Source organism: Pan paniscus, chromosome 1 (genome assembly GCF_029289425.2).
Source record: "Pan paniscus chromosome 1, NHGRI_mPanPan1-v2.0_pri, whole genome shotgun sequence".
NCBI classification, from domain to species: domain Eukaryota; kingdom Metazoa; phylum Chordata; class Mammalia; order Primates; family Hominidae; genus Pan; species Pan paniscus.
This window is the reverse complement of record NC_073249.2, coordinates 218,293,376-218,309,352: the sequence shown is the minus strand read 5'-3', so window position 1 is coordinate 218,309,352 and position 15,977 is coordinate 218,293,376. Positions and strand designations below refer to the sequence as shown.

The window sequence follows — 15,977 nt, the reverse complement described above, 5'->3', positions numbered from 1 at the left end:
GGGTGCAGTGAGCCGAGGTTGCGCCATTGCACTCCAGCCTGGGCAACAAGAGCGAAACTCTGTCTGGAAAAAAAAAAAAAAAAATTGGTCCCCAAGTGGGTTTCTCCTACAGTGTCCCCACCTTCAGTAACTGGCACCACTCTCTACCCAGTTGCTTACACCAGACACTTAAATTGTACCGTTGACACCACTCTTTCCTTTATTCTTCATTTCCAGTCCATGTTGTTTCCAATTCTAAATGGTGTCCTTAATCTCTCCACCTCCTACCATCTCTACCCCTCTTTCCCAGTTTAACCTGCCACCAGCTATCACCTTGACTCCTGCAATAACCCTTCAAGCAGTCTCTCCTTTAGGCTCTCCTAATGCCCCCATTCACTGCCCACACAGCAACTAGAGGAAACTTCTTAAAATCTTGTCAGACCTGCGCTATTCAACGACTTCTCTTCATTTTCACGAGGAAGTTCAAAGTCCTTAGTGTGGCAACAAGGCCTTACAGGATCTGGCTACAGCCTGATCTTGAACCACTTTTGCCAACTGGGCTCTAGCCACATATGGGCCTTGTGCCTGTTCCTTGATCACAGGGAGCTCTTTTGTGCTTCAGGTCTTCTGATTGCGCTGTTCCCTTGGCCTCAATGGCTCTTTTCCGATTTCTCCCCACTTCACCTGCCTGAATACTTGATCTACTTCCGGGAGACCTCTTAATCGATGCTAGCCCTAGTCCCACAGCATGGCTATAAACTCCAGGAGGGCAAGGACCATGCCACCAAGCACAATACCTGTATCCACAAATATTACTGTAGGAACAAACTGAATGTGTAAATACTCCATCCAGGACTTTCCCTTCCATCGGCCAGCCACTCCTACTCCCCGCCTCCGACCCCCAGGGCTATCAGCCTTCTCCTCCTTACTCTTCTCTCACTGCATTTATGGTTCGATATTTTCTCCTTTCAGCTCTGGAGAGGGCCTCCGTGTGGTCCCAGAACATATATTAGGTACCTTTTTTTTCTTTTTTTTGAGATGGGGTCTCAGTCTGTTGCCCAGGCTGGAGCACAGTGGTGCAATCTTGGCTCACTGAAACCTCCACCTCCTGGATTCAAGTGATTCTCCTGCTCAGCCTCCTGAGTAGCTGGGATTACAGGCACCCGCCACCATGCCCAGCTAATTTTTTGTATTTTTAGTAGAGACGGGGTTTCACCATGTTGGCCAGGCTGGTCTCGAACTCCTGACCTCAAGTGATCTGTTGGCCTCAGCCTCCCAAAGTGCTGGGACTACAGCTGTGAGCCACCATGCTGGCCTATTATGTATCTTTAAATAGTTGCTTTCTGGAGCAAAAAAAAGAAAAAAACACTATTTTTTTTCTCTTTTTTTCTTTCTTTTTTTTGAGATGAAGTCTCATTGTCGCCCAGGCTAGACTGCAGTGGTGTGATCTTGGTTCACTGCAGCCTCCGCCTCCTGTGTTCAAGTGATTCTCCTGCCTCAGCCTTCCTAGTAGCTGGGATTACAGGCATGCGCCACCACGCCCAGCTAATTTTTGTATTTTTAGTAGAGACAGGGTTTCACCATATTGGCCAGGCTGGTGTCAAACTCCTGATCTCAAGTGATCCACCTGGTCTCAGCCTCCCAAAGTGCTGGGATTATAGGCGTGAGCCACCGTGCCCAGCCAAAAAACTGTTCTCTACAGCAAAGGATAACTATAAGAGTAAAATTTTCAGGCGAAGTATGAAATAACAGTGCAACCATAGCAGGCTGCAGGGAAGGATAACTGTTTTTTATTTATTTAGAGATGGGATCTCCCTCTGTCACCCAGGCTGGAGTGCAGTGGCATGGTCCTAGCTGACTGTACCTTAAACTCGCAGATTCAAGCAATTCTCCTGCCTCAGTCTCTGGAGCAGCTAGGGCTACAGGCGTGTGCCACCATCCCCCAGTTAATTTTTTTTTTTTTTTTTTGAGACAAAGTCTTGCTCTGTCACCCAGGCTAGAGTGCAGTGGCATGATCTCAGCTCACTGCAACCTCTGCCTCCCGGATTCAAGCGATTCTTCTGTCTCAGCCTTCCGAGTAGCTGGGATTACAGGCGCCCACCACCATGCCTGGCTAATTTTTGTATTTTTAGTAGAGACAGGGTTTCACTGTCTCTACCAGCCAGGATGGTCTTAAACTTTTGACCTCAGGTGATCCACCCGCCTCGGCCTCCTGAACTGCTGGGATTACAGGCATGTGCCACCGCACCCGACTTTTTTTTTTTTTTTTTTTTTGAGATGGGGTTCACCATGTTGCCCAGGCAGCTCTCTTAACTCCTGGTCTCAATCAATCCTCCTCCCACCTCGGCCTCTCAAAGCACTAGGATTATAGGCAAAAGAGCTATTTTAAAGCAGTTGGGGGTTTATGGCAACAACTTAAATTTTACTCTATAAGAAGGTCTTCTGCTTACAAGTTGAGCAAGTACAAGGTCAGAATGGGTAAATTAATAACTTCCAGTATTTAGAAAGTGAAAAAATGATCTTTTGCTCTGGTCTCTTTGTTTGCCATCCTGTTTGCATTTGGTATAGCTCTAACTTCTCTGAAGACAGACAATTAAAAGGAGGCTAAGTGCACAGCAAAGAGTGTCACAGTCATGTGTCACCCTCTTGTGTTGTGCCTTGGCAAATACTTGTCATCTAATTTTACTTTGGAGATGATAAGGAATTATTAAACACAATGATGAAAGCATTTTGTAGATCGGTGAATATACATATTTTGTGTCATGAGTGGGGTATGTGCAGCTGTGAACATCTGGCTCTCTGCCAGCATGCCCCCCAAGTGTTAGTCTCTGTAGCATCTGATGAGTAGATCTTCCCGACATCACAGAACCCAGCTTTTATGTGTTTGGGAACAGTATAAAGAAATAATTATTCATTTCTTTGGCTGAGTGTTTTGATCAACCAACATGTCTTCTAAGTGTATTTTGTCTGTGAAGCCTGAAACATTCTAATCACCTAGTAAAGACAAAGCAACATAAGACCTTAATTTGGATCCATATACTCAGCTGATTAGCCTTTAACCATAGCAGTCTGTTTATCACCTTTTTTTCCTGCTGGTTATTGTCTAATTAAGGACCCAAAAAAATGACCATCCCTAAAAGCAAATAGCCTGTACCCTCTGGGAAAAATTAAGTAACTGTCTTCCCCCACTCTCCCTGGCATATAAATGGCATTTCATAGCTGTAGATGTTGCAATGATATCAGTGTATTCAGATGAGACTGAAAAGACCACTCCTGACAAGCAATTCTTTCCTCATCTTATTGAATATAGATTGCCCAGTAGTTTGTTGTTGTAAACAAGCAGTAGAGTCTGTTACTATTAAACATCTATAACTTTGCTCCTGACCTTCACCATTGTAAGACAGTAGCAATTTTTTTTTTTTTTTTTTTTTTTTGAGAAGGAGTCTTGCTCTGTCGACCAGGCTGGAGTGCAGTGGCACAATATTGCCTCACTGTAACCTCAGCCTCCTGGGTTCAAGCAATTCTTCTGCTTCAGCCTTTTCAGTAGCTGGGACTACAGGCGCGTGCCACCACACCTGGCTCATTTTTTGTATTTTAGTAGAGACAGGGTTTCGCCATGTTGGCCAGGCTGGTCTCGAACTCCTGAGCTCAGGTGATCCACCCACCTCAGCCTCCCAAAGTGCTGGGATTACAGGCGTGAGCCACAGCGCCTGGCCAACAGTAGCAATTTTTAAACTTATCCCAGGCCGGGCACTGTGGCTCACACCTGTAATCCCAACACTTTGGGAGGCTGAGGCGGGTGGATTGCCTGAGCTCAGGAGTTCGAGACCAGCCTGGCTAACATGGCGAAACCCCATCCCTACCAAAAATTCAGAAATTAGCCAGGTGTGGTGGCGTGCACCTGTAATCCCAGCTACTCGGGAGGCTGAGGCAGGAGAATCAATTGAACATGGGAAGCAGTGGTTGCAGTGAGCCGAGATCACGCCACTGCACTCCAGCCTGGGCAACAGACTGAGACTCCATCTCAAAAAAAAAAATAATAATAATAAAAAATATTTTTGAGACTCCATCTCAAAAAAAAAAATAATAAAAAATAAATAAACTGGCCAGGCGCCGTGGCTCATGCCTGTAATCCCAGCACTTTGGGAGGCCAAGGCAGGTGGATCACGAGGTCAGGAGTTCGAGACCAGCCTGGCCGACATGGTGAAATGCCGTTTCTAAAAATACAAAAATTAGCTGGGCGTGGTGGCGCATGTCTGTAATCCCAGCTACTTGGGAGGCTGAGGCAGGAGAATCGCTTGAATCCGGGAGGCAGAGGTTGCGGTCAGTTGAGATTGCGCCATTGCACTCCAGCCTGGGCAACAAGAGCAAGACTCCCTCTCTAAATAAATAAATAAATAAATAAATAAACTGACCCTGTTTATATATCTCGTTCATATGTTCATCTAGTTTTTTTTTTTTTTTTTCTGAAATCCTTTGCTATTTGTAACACTGAGGTCTAGCTTGCTGCAGTGTGACAGACACTTAGATTTTGCCTCCAGTCCAGCAGAGACTGCTAAATCTAAATGAACTTTGTGGCTCATTTCCACCCCACTTTCATTACTGTTCTTTTGGGAAATTACTTCCCATCAGCAGTATTTGCCCCAGCTAGTGAATCAGAGGGGGCTCTTTTTTATAGATAATAAACAGTAAAGACTGAGGGCAGCAGATCCATCCCCTGGTGTTAGCTAATGAAGAGCCTCACATGAAAGCTTATGCAGCGGGGACAGGCATAGCGTTAATATCCTGGGATCCAAGATTACGCACTCTTCTCTTACATGCTGCTGAATAGATAGTAATGATTATTAATTATTTAAGCAAAGAACATGAGAGCCAACACAGGCAGCAAAAAGAAAGAGAGAGAGAGAGAGAGGGAGGGAGGGAGGGAGGGAAGAAGGGAGGGAAGAAAAGAAAGCTGCACTCTAGGATCTTCTATTGAAATCATTTTAATTAGTACAAGCTATGGAGCCAAGGGAAATAGACCAAGATACTTAATAGCGAAAGAATTTTTAAAAACTCTCTACCACTTTTCTTTCTGTAAAAAAAAAAAAACAAACAAAAAAACGAGCTGAGGTTATATATTTGTATACACTGCTGTCAAAACGGAGTTTGAGAATGGAATTGCTTCCACAGGCTCCCTTCTGTGATAGCATATCAAAGAAAAAGGGTGAAACCTTCAGGAGGTTTTCATTCCAAATCTCAAATTTCCTGTCATTCCTGGTAGTTTTACTTTTTCTCTGTAGATTTCATGGTACCTGGTTTCTTCCTATTCAATAAGCTGTGACACACTATTTTATTTTTATTTTTTATTTATTTATTTTTTTTGAGATGGAGTCTTGCTCTCTCACCCAGGCTGGAGTGCAATGGCACAATCTCAGCTCACTGCAACCTCTGCCTCCCAGGTTCAAGTGATTCTCCTGCCTCAGCCTCCTGAGTAGCTGGGATTACAGGCGGCCGCCACCACACCTGGCTAATTTTTGTATTTTTCATAGAGACAGGGTTTCACCATATTGGCCAGGCTGGTCTTGAGCTCCTGACCTCAAGTGTCTGCCCGCCTCAGCCTCCCAAAGTGCTGGGATTTATAGGTGTGAGCCACCATGCCCGGCCAACACACTATTTTAAAAGTTACAACCCCAAAAAGGCATAAGGTTTTGTTTTGTTTTTTTGAGACAGGGTCTCGTTCTGTCCCCCAAGCTGGAGTACAGTGGCATGATCAGGGCTCACTGCAGCCTCTACCTCCTGGCTTCAAGTGATCCTCCCACCTCAGCCTCCCAAAGTGCTGGGATTACAGGCATGAACCACCACACCTAGCCAAAAGGCATAGTTTTGATCTAACTTTCAAATTCTAGGACTATGGTCCCTTATTTGGAACTCATTGGTCATTCTATCACAGTCCAACTTTTCCACATTGTCAACCTCCCTGCAGCTAATGACAGTTCCTCTTATTATCGTAGTTTTAATTTTGAATTCAGTAATATTTGGACATCTAACTCTCATTATTACTATCACTAACCTGGCTCTGTGACTAACAAAAGACTGTGTTTCCTTTGTGGGCATCTTTCTGACCTTGTTCCAATATTCACACTACCTTACACTAAACTCTTAATATTCCTTTCAGTTGCACTGATTCATACCTTCTCCTGACTTTTGATCAAGCATAGCCAGTTTCTTCAGTCAATCACTCATTCAAGGAATATTTATTGAGTTCTTTCCAGGTGCATGGCAGTGTACTAGGCAGGGGATAAAGCAGCAAATCAGACATATATTGTCCTTGCCCTCATAGTGAGTAAGAGACATCAATAAATTACATGATTGAATAATTCATTGCAACTGTAATTAAATGCTAAAAGCTGACATACAAGGGGCTGTGGGACCATATAACTGGGAATCTAACCCTGTATTAACAGGCAAGGAGAGCTTCCTTGGGAAAGTAATATTTAAGCTTACACTCCAGGTATAAGTTGGAGTTAACTAATCAAAGAGTGAGGAGAAGAGCAAAGCCAACAGTAGGACCAGCCCATAAAAAAAAGGTCATGAGGAGGCAAGAGAACATGATGAGATCAAACAACTGAGAGAAGGCTGGGGGCTGGAGTGCAGTGATGGAGACAGAGGCCAGACCCAAATCATACAGGCCTTTATAGGTCATGCTAAGCATTTGGTTTTTATTCCAAGAGTAATGAGAACGATTGCAGGGTTTAAACAAGAATGTGACATCATCAGAATTGTATTTAAATAGCTGACTATGGCTATAGCATGGAAAATGGGCTAAAATGGAACAAGAGGAGTTTATTAGTCAGCTATTGCTGCAATAATGCTGTATAACAAACCACCTCAAAATATAGTGTTTTTTTTTTGTGTTGTTTTTGTTTGTTTTTTTGGTTTTTTTTTGCTCAGGAGTCCTCAAATTGCCTGGTTTCAGGCTGTGAGTTGCCTATGACTCCGCTGAGTCGGGATGGGATCAGCAAGGTTTAGCTGCAGACTAGGATTAAATCTGCCTCAAATTTCCTCCTCCTCCTTGGATTAGAGGCTAGCCAGGGTATATTCCTTTTATGATGAATGGTAGAAGAACAAGAGCAATGGCCAGGCGCGGTGGCTCATGCCTGTAATCCCAGCACTTTGGGAGGCAGAGGCGGGCGGATCACGAGGTCAGGAGATTGAGACCATCCTGGCTAACACAATGAAACCCCGTCTCTACTAAAAATACAAAAAATTAGCCGGGCGCGGTGGCGGGCGCCTGTAGTCCCAGCTACTCGGGAGGCTGAGGCAGGAGAATGGCGTGAACCCGGGAGGCAGAGTTTGCAGTGAGCCGAGATCGCGCCACTGCACTCCAGCCTGGGCGACACAGCGAGACTCCGTCTCAAAAACAAACAAACAAACAAACAAACAAACAGAATAAGAGCAGCAAGCCCAACTGTGGAAGCACATTGGAAGGTCATTGGCCATATCATCTAACAGCCTAGCCCCAAACAGTAGAGCAAGGAAGTATGTTCTACTCCAACAGAGAGAGGTATGAATAAAAGTTTTCTGATTCATACCCCAATATATCAAAGCAGCTATGAGTGAGGCATTTTCCTTTTTTTGTTTTGGAGACAGAGTTCCTCTGTTGCCCAGGCTAGAGTGGCACAATCTCGGCTCACTGCAACCTCCGCCTCCCAGGTCCAAAGTGATTCTCCTGCCTCAGCCTCCTGAGTAGCTGCGATTACAGGCACCTACTACCATGTCCGGCTAATTTTTTTTTTTTTTTTTTTTTGAGACAGAGTCTCACCCTGTCTCCCAGGTTGGAGTGCAGTGGCGCAATCTTGGCTCACTGCAACCTCCGCCTCCCAGGTTCAAGTGATTCTCCTGCCTCAGCCTCCCGAGTAGCTGGGATTACAGGCACGTGCCACCATGCCCGGCTAATTTTTGTATATATACATTTTTTCTTTTGTTTTTTGAGACAAAGTCTCGCTCTGTCGCCAGACTAGAGTGCAGTGGCACAATCTTGGCTCATTGCAACCTCTGCCTCCGGGGTTCAAGCGCTTCTCCTTCCTCAGCCTCCTGAGTAGCTGGGACTACAGCCACACGCCACCAGGCCCAGCTAATTTTTGTATTTTTAGTAGAGACGGGGGTTTCACCATGTTGGCCAGGCTGGTCTTGAACTCCTGACCTCAGGTGATCTGCTCACCTCGGCCTCCAAAAGTGCTGGGATTACAGGCGTAAGCCACCATGCCTGGCCTTTTTTTGTTTTGTTTTTTTGAGACAAGGTCTTACTATGTTGCCCAGGCTGGTCTAGAACTCCTGGACTCAAGTGATCCTTCTGCCTCATCCTTTCAAGTAGCTGGGATTACAGGGCAAAACCACTGTGCTGGCCTTGGCATTTTCCATTCTGATGGAAACCAAGTAAATGGTAGAGTCTACTGCTTTATTCATCCTAAGCCACTTTGCTTTAGCCCCTAAAAAACCTGCTTTAATTTTCTCGAGGCCTTTAACATATATGGTATAAAATTGGTATATTATCAGCTTTGAGCATTTAAGGAACAGTTTAGTATCCATGAGCCCAATTTTCTCATTGAGTCTCTGGATGCAGTATGCATATGATTTCTCGGTGACCAGAAGCACTTGCTATAACAATAAATGTCACAAGGAGTTTCAGAAACAAATTGTTCCCTTTCTTGCAGTCACTTCTATGTAAACACAAGATGAGGTTCTTTCTATCAGGGTTGGCTCTACCTGCCCCAAAATGCTCACTTTTCTCTTTTTTTTTTTTTTGAAACCAGGTCTCACTCTGTCACCCAGGCTGGAGCACAGTGGCGTGACCTCAGCGGACTGCAACCTCAGCCTCCCATGCTCAAGTGATCCTCCCACCTCAGCTTTGTGAGTAGCTGGGATTACAGGCACGCAACCTCCTATAGTCATAGGCGCGTGCCACCACACCCAGCTAATTTCTGTATTTTTTTTGTAGAGATGGGGACTTGCCATGTTGCCCAGGCTGGTCTCAAACTCCCGAGCTCAAGTGATCCAGCCCCCTAGACTTCCCAAAGTGTTGGGATTACAGGCATGAGCCACCGCGCCCAGCCAAGAATGCACTCTCTTCAGCCAATTACTCTGAGGCTACCGATTCTACAGTGGGTTCCAAATGAAAGAAGAGAAAGTCATAGCAGGTACTCAAGTTTATGATGGATGGGTCTGGCATAATGCTTTGTACTCTCATTAATGTTGGGTTTTTGTTTGTTTTTTAGATGGCGTCTCGCTCTGTTGCCCAGGCTGGAGTGCAATGGTGTGATCTTGGCTCACTGCAACCTCCACCTCCCCAGTTCAACCAATTCTCCTGCCTCAGATTCCTGAGTAGCTGGGACTACAGGCATGTGCCACCATGCCCAGATAATTTTTGTATTTTTAGTAGAGACGGGGTTTCTTTTTTGGGGTGGGGGGACAGAGTCTTGCTCTGTCGCCAGGCTGGAGTGCAGTGGTGCAATCTCGGCTCACCGCAACCTCCGCCTCCCAGGTTCAAGCGATTCTCCTGCCTCAGCCTCCCAAGTAGCTGGGACTACAGGTGCGCACAACCACGCCCAGCTAATTTTTCTATTTTTAGTAGAGTTGGGGTTTCACCATGTTGGCCAGGATGGTCTCGATCTCCTGACCTCGTGATCCACTCGCCTCGGCTTCCCAAAGTGCTGGGATTACAGGCATGAGCCACTGCGCCCAGCTGAGACAGGGTTTCACCTCGTTAGCCAGGATGGTCTTGATCTGCTGACTTCGTGGTCTGCCCACCTCAGCCTCCCAAAGTGCTGGGATTACAGGCGTGACCCACCGTGTCCAGCCTTTTTTTTGTTTTTAATTTGAGACGGTGTCTCAATCTGTTGCCCAGACTGGAGTGCAATGGTGTGATCTCGGCTCACTGCAACCTCTGCATCCCAGGTTGAAGCGATTCTCCTGCCTCAGCTCCCCAAGTAGCTGGGAATACAGGCGTGTGCCACTATGTCCAGCTAATTTTTGTATTTTTAGTAGAGACGGGGTTTCACCATGTTGGCTAGGCTGGTCTCAAACTCCTGACCTCAGGTGATCCACCTGCCCCAGACTCCGAAAGTGCTGGGATTACAGGCATTAAGCCACCACACCCGGCCTATACTCTCATTAATTTTTAGATGTAATTTATTATTTGAAGAGAAAAGAAAATCTCTGCATTTCCCAAAAGCCCTTACATCATATTCTTGTGCTGGGCTTTAACTTGGGTTCATCCTTTGCTTCCATTCTTGCAGTTACGCATGTATTCACAGGTCCTGGATCTTTTAACAGGAAGCTAATCTTGCTGGGGACATCAATATTTTTGCTGAGGTGTGAGTCTAGCGGGTAGTTCATGTAACTTGGGGGCAGTCCTGGGGAGCGAAAGTGAACTATTTTTAGCTGACTTCAAGTGGAGGCAATTCACTTAAAGAATTCAAAGGCTTTAGCAATATCCTAGATTGACTTTAATGAGTAGCCCGAAATAGCTACAGGCTCCAGGGGGTAGACCGAACCTATTGAGGGCCTCTCCTAGGAGATAAAAAGGCGCTTACATAGCTTGCCTCATAAAGTAGTGTCAGCTTCTTCCCTGCCCCTAGCACAGTGCTCAGCATGGGAGCATTTCCGCTCATCTTATTAATTGGCGGCTAACTATAGACAGAACAGAAAGAGGCACTTATTTCACTAATATGCAGAAGCGCGTTCTTAGGAAAGAGAGGAAGGCAGGCTCACAGAGGAGGATGCAGGCAGGCCTCAAACAAGCATCCAGGTGACACTTAGGACATTTTAAAACAGCTTTGAGTAGGCAATTCCCATTTAATTTCTTTTCAGAGTAGGAAACACATAGAAGCAGCATGCTAAAGGGGCTGCAGGCTCTGAAAAGGATAAAGGAACTAGTTTTAATTTGCCTTCCATTTCTGCTGCTAATGACACCCTACTGAGACAGACTATACTATAACACATACATTCCCACCAACTCAATCACATTCTTTCATTAGGATGTCTTGGGCTATTATAAGATCTTTTTAGCACAACTTTTAAGAGAAAGAAATATAACAGAAAAAGTAATTTACCTCACCTCCAGGAAAGAAAAAGACAGGAGTAACAGAATTGTAGGCTTTTTCCCACAGTAGCGACTCCCAGTTAATTTTATGATCTTCATTTCCCATTATTTCAAATAGCAAGACCATGAATACACAGGCTTCCCTTGGTCAACCCAAATACAATGCCTCCATTTTATTTATTTTATTGTTTTTGAGACGGAATCTTGCCCTGTCGCTGAGGTGCGATCTTGGCTCACTGCAACCTCCGTCTCCCAGGATCAAGTGATTCTCCCTGCCTCAGCCTCCTGAGTAGCTGGGATTACAGGCACCTGCTGCCACGCCCAGCTAATTTTTGTGGTTTCAGTACAGACAGGGTTTTGCCATGTTGGCCAGGCTGATCTCGAACTCCTGACTTTAGGTGATCAGCCTGCGTCAGCCTCCCAAAGTGCTGGGATCACAGGCGTGAGCCACCGCACCTGGCCCAATGCTTCTTTTTTTTTTTTAGAGATGGGGTCTCGCTATAATGCCCAGGCTGGACTAGAACTCTAGGGCTCAAGCAGTCCTTCTGCCTCAGCCTCCCAAGTATAGTATAGTATTTTTGAAATGCATATTTTAAGATTTATGCTTTTCTGCTAGCATTGGGTCAAGAAAAAAAGAGGAAAAAAGATTTTAAATATTTTGTGAAGTAGCATTATATTGCTTTTATTTATATTTATATTATTTTTTTTGAGACAGAGTCTTGCTCTGTCACCCAGGCTGGAGTGTAATGGCACAATCTTGGCTCACTGCGACCTCTGCTTCCCAGGTTCAAGCGATTCTCCCGCCTCAGCCTCCCGAGTAGCCGGGATTACAGGCATGAGCCACCACACCTGGCTAATTTTTGTATTTTTGTAGAGATGGGGTTTCACCGTGTTGGCCAGGCTGGTCTCAAACTGCTGACTTCAGGTGATCCACCCACCTCAGCCTCCCAAAGTGCTGGGATTACAGGCGCCTGCCACCATGCCCAGCTAATTTTTTGTATTTTTAGTAGACCCGGGGTTCCCCCATCTTGGCCAGGCTGGTCTCAAACTCCTGACCTCGTGATCCACCCGCCTTGGCCTCCCAAAGTGCTGGGATTACAGGCGTGAGCCACTGTGCCCAGCCAATAGTTGTTTTTCATTGTTGGGTCAACTTAAAACACAACTTTCTCACTGTAAAACAAACCTCTACAGGGATGCCGCTATATATCTAAATGTATTAACGATAAAACACTTAATTGTCTTATTTGGGGAAAAAAAAGGCTCTATCCAATATCCATATTATTTTATTTTATTTTATTTATTTATTTTTTTTTTTGAGATGGAGTCTTGCTCTGTCGCCCAGGCTGGAGTGCAGTGGCGCGATCTCAGCTCACTGCAACCTCCGCCTCCCGGGTTCATGCCTTTCTCCTGCCTCAGCCTCCTGAGTAGCTGGGACTACAGGCTCCTGCCACCACGCCCGGCTAATTTTTTGTATTTTTAGTAGAGATGGGGTTTCACCGTATTAGCCAGGATGGTCTCGATCTCCTGACCTCGTGATCCATCCACCTCAGCCTCCCAAAGTGCTGGGATTACAGGCGTGAGCCACCGCGCCTGGCCGTCCAATATCCATTTTAGAAAAGTTAACAAAAAAGGACAATGTGTCTGGCACATATCAGCACTTAGTAAATTTCTGATGAAAAATTAAATGACCTCACAATCAGAGCAGGCAGCAGATAGAAACTTCCCCCATTCCTTCAAGGTAATTACTGAAACTTTTTCAGAAACATATTTTCTTCCCTTCAATTTCAATACCTAATACCCACCAGGGAGATGCATATTTTGAGGTTTTCAAATCGAAACGGCCTTAATGTACATGATTTGTCCAGCACTTTAACAAATTAACCTGGCATAATTTATCTCCCACTCTGGCACAAGTAGTGCCATACGAGGTCAGATGCGCCTAGCTGGATCAGAGGTGCCACTGGTGCAGACTCCCTGAAGAGAGGCCCATAGGGAGGAAGCACACACTTACAAAGGAAGGACATCGTCACGTTGTCTTTCTGAGAATGAAAAGTGGATTTAGGTATGTCCATGTGTACTTTTTTTTTTTTTGAGACGGAGTCTCACTCTGTCACCCAGGCTGGAGTGCGGTGGTGCAATCTCGGCTCACTGCAAGCTCCGCCTCCTGGGTTCATGCCACTCTCCTGGCCTCAGCCTCCCGAGTAGCTGGGACTACAGGGGCCCGCCACCACACCCGGATAATTTTTTGTATTTTTTTTTTTTTAAGTAGAGATGGGGTTTCACCCTGTTAGCCAGGATGGTCTCAATCTCCTGACCTCGTGATCCGCCTGCCTTGGCCTACCAAAGTGCTGGGATTACAGGCGTGAGCCACTGTGCCTGGCCTTTTTCTTTTCTTTTTTTTTTTTTGAGATGGAGTCTCGCTCTGTTGCCCAGGCTGGAGTGCAGTGGCACAATCTCGGCTCACTGCAACCTCCACCTCCCGTGTTCAAGTGATTCTCTTGCCTCAGACTCCCGAGTAGCTGGGACTACAGGCGCATGCCACCACACATGGCTAATTTTTGTATTTTTAGTAGAGATGGGGTTTCACTATGTTGGCCAGGCTGGTCTCGAACTCCTGACCTCAGGTGATCCACCCGCCTTGGCTTCCCAAAGTGCTGGGATTACAGTTGTGAGCCACTGTTCCCACCCGATGTGTACTCCTTTATATGAAGTCCTGTTCACGGTATTTTCTGGCAGAGGAATAAACCACTCAAACTTCTGGGAGATGGTATGAAAAGAAATGCTGCAAGGCTGAAGCTAAGGGATTGAGTTTGCCCTGTTTGCTCCAAAAGTAGAGAAATGCTCTTTTTCTGAGTAAATATGAAACAATATTTAAATAAATGAGTATAAACTTAGCACTATAAAACAAATCTAAGGTATAATTTGCCAAGACCTAGAATAAACTCGATGTAAAATTTGAGATGCTAACAAAATTACCCCCCACCTTTTTTTTTTTTCTGAGATAGTGCCTCGCTTGGTTGCCAAGGCTGGAGTGCAGTGGCACAGTCAAGGCTCACTGAAGCTTCAACCTCCTGGGTGCAGGCAATCCTCCCACCTCAGCCTCCCAAATAGCTGGTACCACAAACACACGCCACCATGCCCAGCTGATTTTTACATTTTTTTTGTAGAGATGGTCTAGCGATTAATGTGTTGCCCAGGCTGGTCTCAAGTTCCTGGGCTCAAGCAATCCTTCCACCTCAGCCTCCCAAAGTGTTGAGATTATAGGTGTAAGCCGCCATGCCCAGCCTAAAATTACCTTTTTTTAAAAAAAGATAAAATAGTAAATTACATTTTCTAAGATCATGGCCAAACCATAGTTATTATAACTAGTTACAATCTAATCCAGGCCAAATATTTGCTTTTACCTAAATTATCTGTCTCTCTGATTATCATTGAGCGTAACTACCTCAGTTTTTGTTTTTTGTTTTTCTTTGAGACAGGGTCTTGTTCTGTTGCCTAAGCTGGAGTGCAGTGGAGAGATCACAGCTCACTGCTGCCTCAATCTCCTGGGCTCAATTGATCCTTCTGCCTCAGCCTCCTGAGTCACTGGGACTACAGGCAGGCACAACCACGCCCAGCTGATTTTTTTTTTGAGATGGAGTCTCGCTCTGTCGCCCAGGCTGGAGTGCAATGGCGTGATCTTGGCTCACTGCAACCTCCGCCTCCCGGGTTCAAGCGATTCTCCTGCCTCAGCCTCCCAAATAGCTGGGACTACAGGCGCATGCCACCATGCCCAGCTAATTTTTTGTATTTTTACTAGAGATGGGGTTTCACCGTGTTAGCCAGGATAGTCTCCATCTCCTGACCTTGTGATCCGCCCACCTCTGCCTCCCAAAGTACTGGGATTATAGGCGTGAGCCACCGTGCCCGGCCTAATTTTTGTATTTTTTTGTAGAGATGGCATTCTGTCACATTGCTCAGGCTGGCTCTGTTTTCAATCTGGCCTGGTTAATGAGTATTGAAGGAATAATGTTGGGGAAAAAACAACAACAACAACAAAATTAAGCTCCTTTAGTAGTAAAGAATAGCCTCGTGTAATATGACAATTTAGTAGTGACAAAAAAACAGTACCTGACCTGCTACGATGTTTTACAGGAAATAGACAAGGTAGCAGAGACTCTCAAACCATGTATGTTAAGTCATAACTGTAACACAGCTCAGCAGGAGGTTTTGCAGGGGGGGCTTCAAAATTCAGTTACAGTCGCCAGAGGCTGAGGCAGAGGATCTGTGGCTGATGTATAATCTTAGAAATAACCCTTACCACCAGGCGCAGTGGTCCACGCCTGTAACCCCAGCACTTTGGGAGGCCGAGGTGGGCAGATCACCTGAGGTCGGGACTTTGAGACCAGCCTGGCCAACATGGAGAAACCCCATCTCTACTAAAAATACAAAAAAAAAAAAATTAGCTGGACGTGGTGGCGCATGCCTGTAATCCCAGCTACTCAGGAGGCTGAGGCAGGAGAATCGCTTGAACCCAGTGGCAAGCCGAGATCGGGCCATTGCACTCCAGCCTGGGCAACAAGAACGAAACTCCGTCTCAAAAACAAACAAGCAAACAAACAAAAAACCCTTACACCAGCATTATCTTCACTCTAAAAAACAAACACACAGAAAAACTTGATGGCTCTCCTTGACTTCTTTTATAATAAATGATATTTTTGCTGGTTTATTTTTAATTGTATTCAACTGCCTGAGGCTGTAAGCAATAAGCAGTGTGATTTTCTGGTAGAAAAATAACCAAGCATTTAGGAAGCTTCCAGTTGACAGCCTCAGACCTCTCAACTTTGCTGAAGCTCTTCAACAGTATCGACTTTCCATTGTGAACTCTTTTTTTTTGAGACAGAGTCTCCTCTGTCGCCCAGGCTGGAATGCAGTG

The 15,977-nt window shown here is 45.5% G+C and overlaps 1 long non-coding RNA gene across 1 annotated transcript; it reads left to right on the top strand.

The window, feature by feature from the left end:
- The first annotated feature begins 3,758 nt into the window (after positions 1–3,758).
- LOC134728640 (uncharacterized) lies at positions 3,759–14,155 on the top strand. Its single transcript, XR_010109259.1, has 2 exons — positions 3,759–9,158; positions 9,237–14,155. It is a non-coding gene; the product is annotated as an uncharacterized LOC134728640 (long non-coding RNA).
- The last annotated feature ends 1,822 nt before the right edge of the window (positions 14,156–15,977 follow it).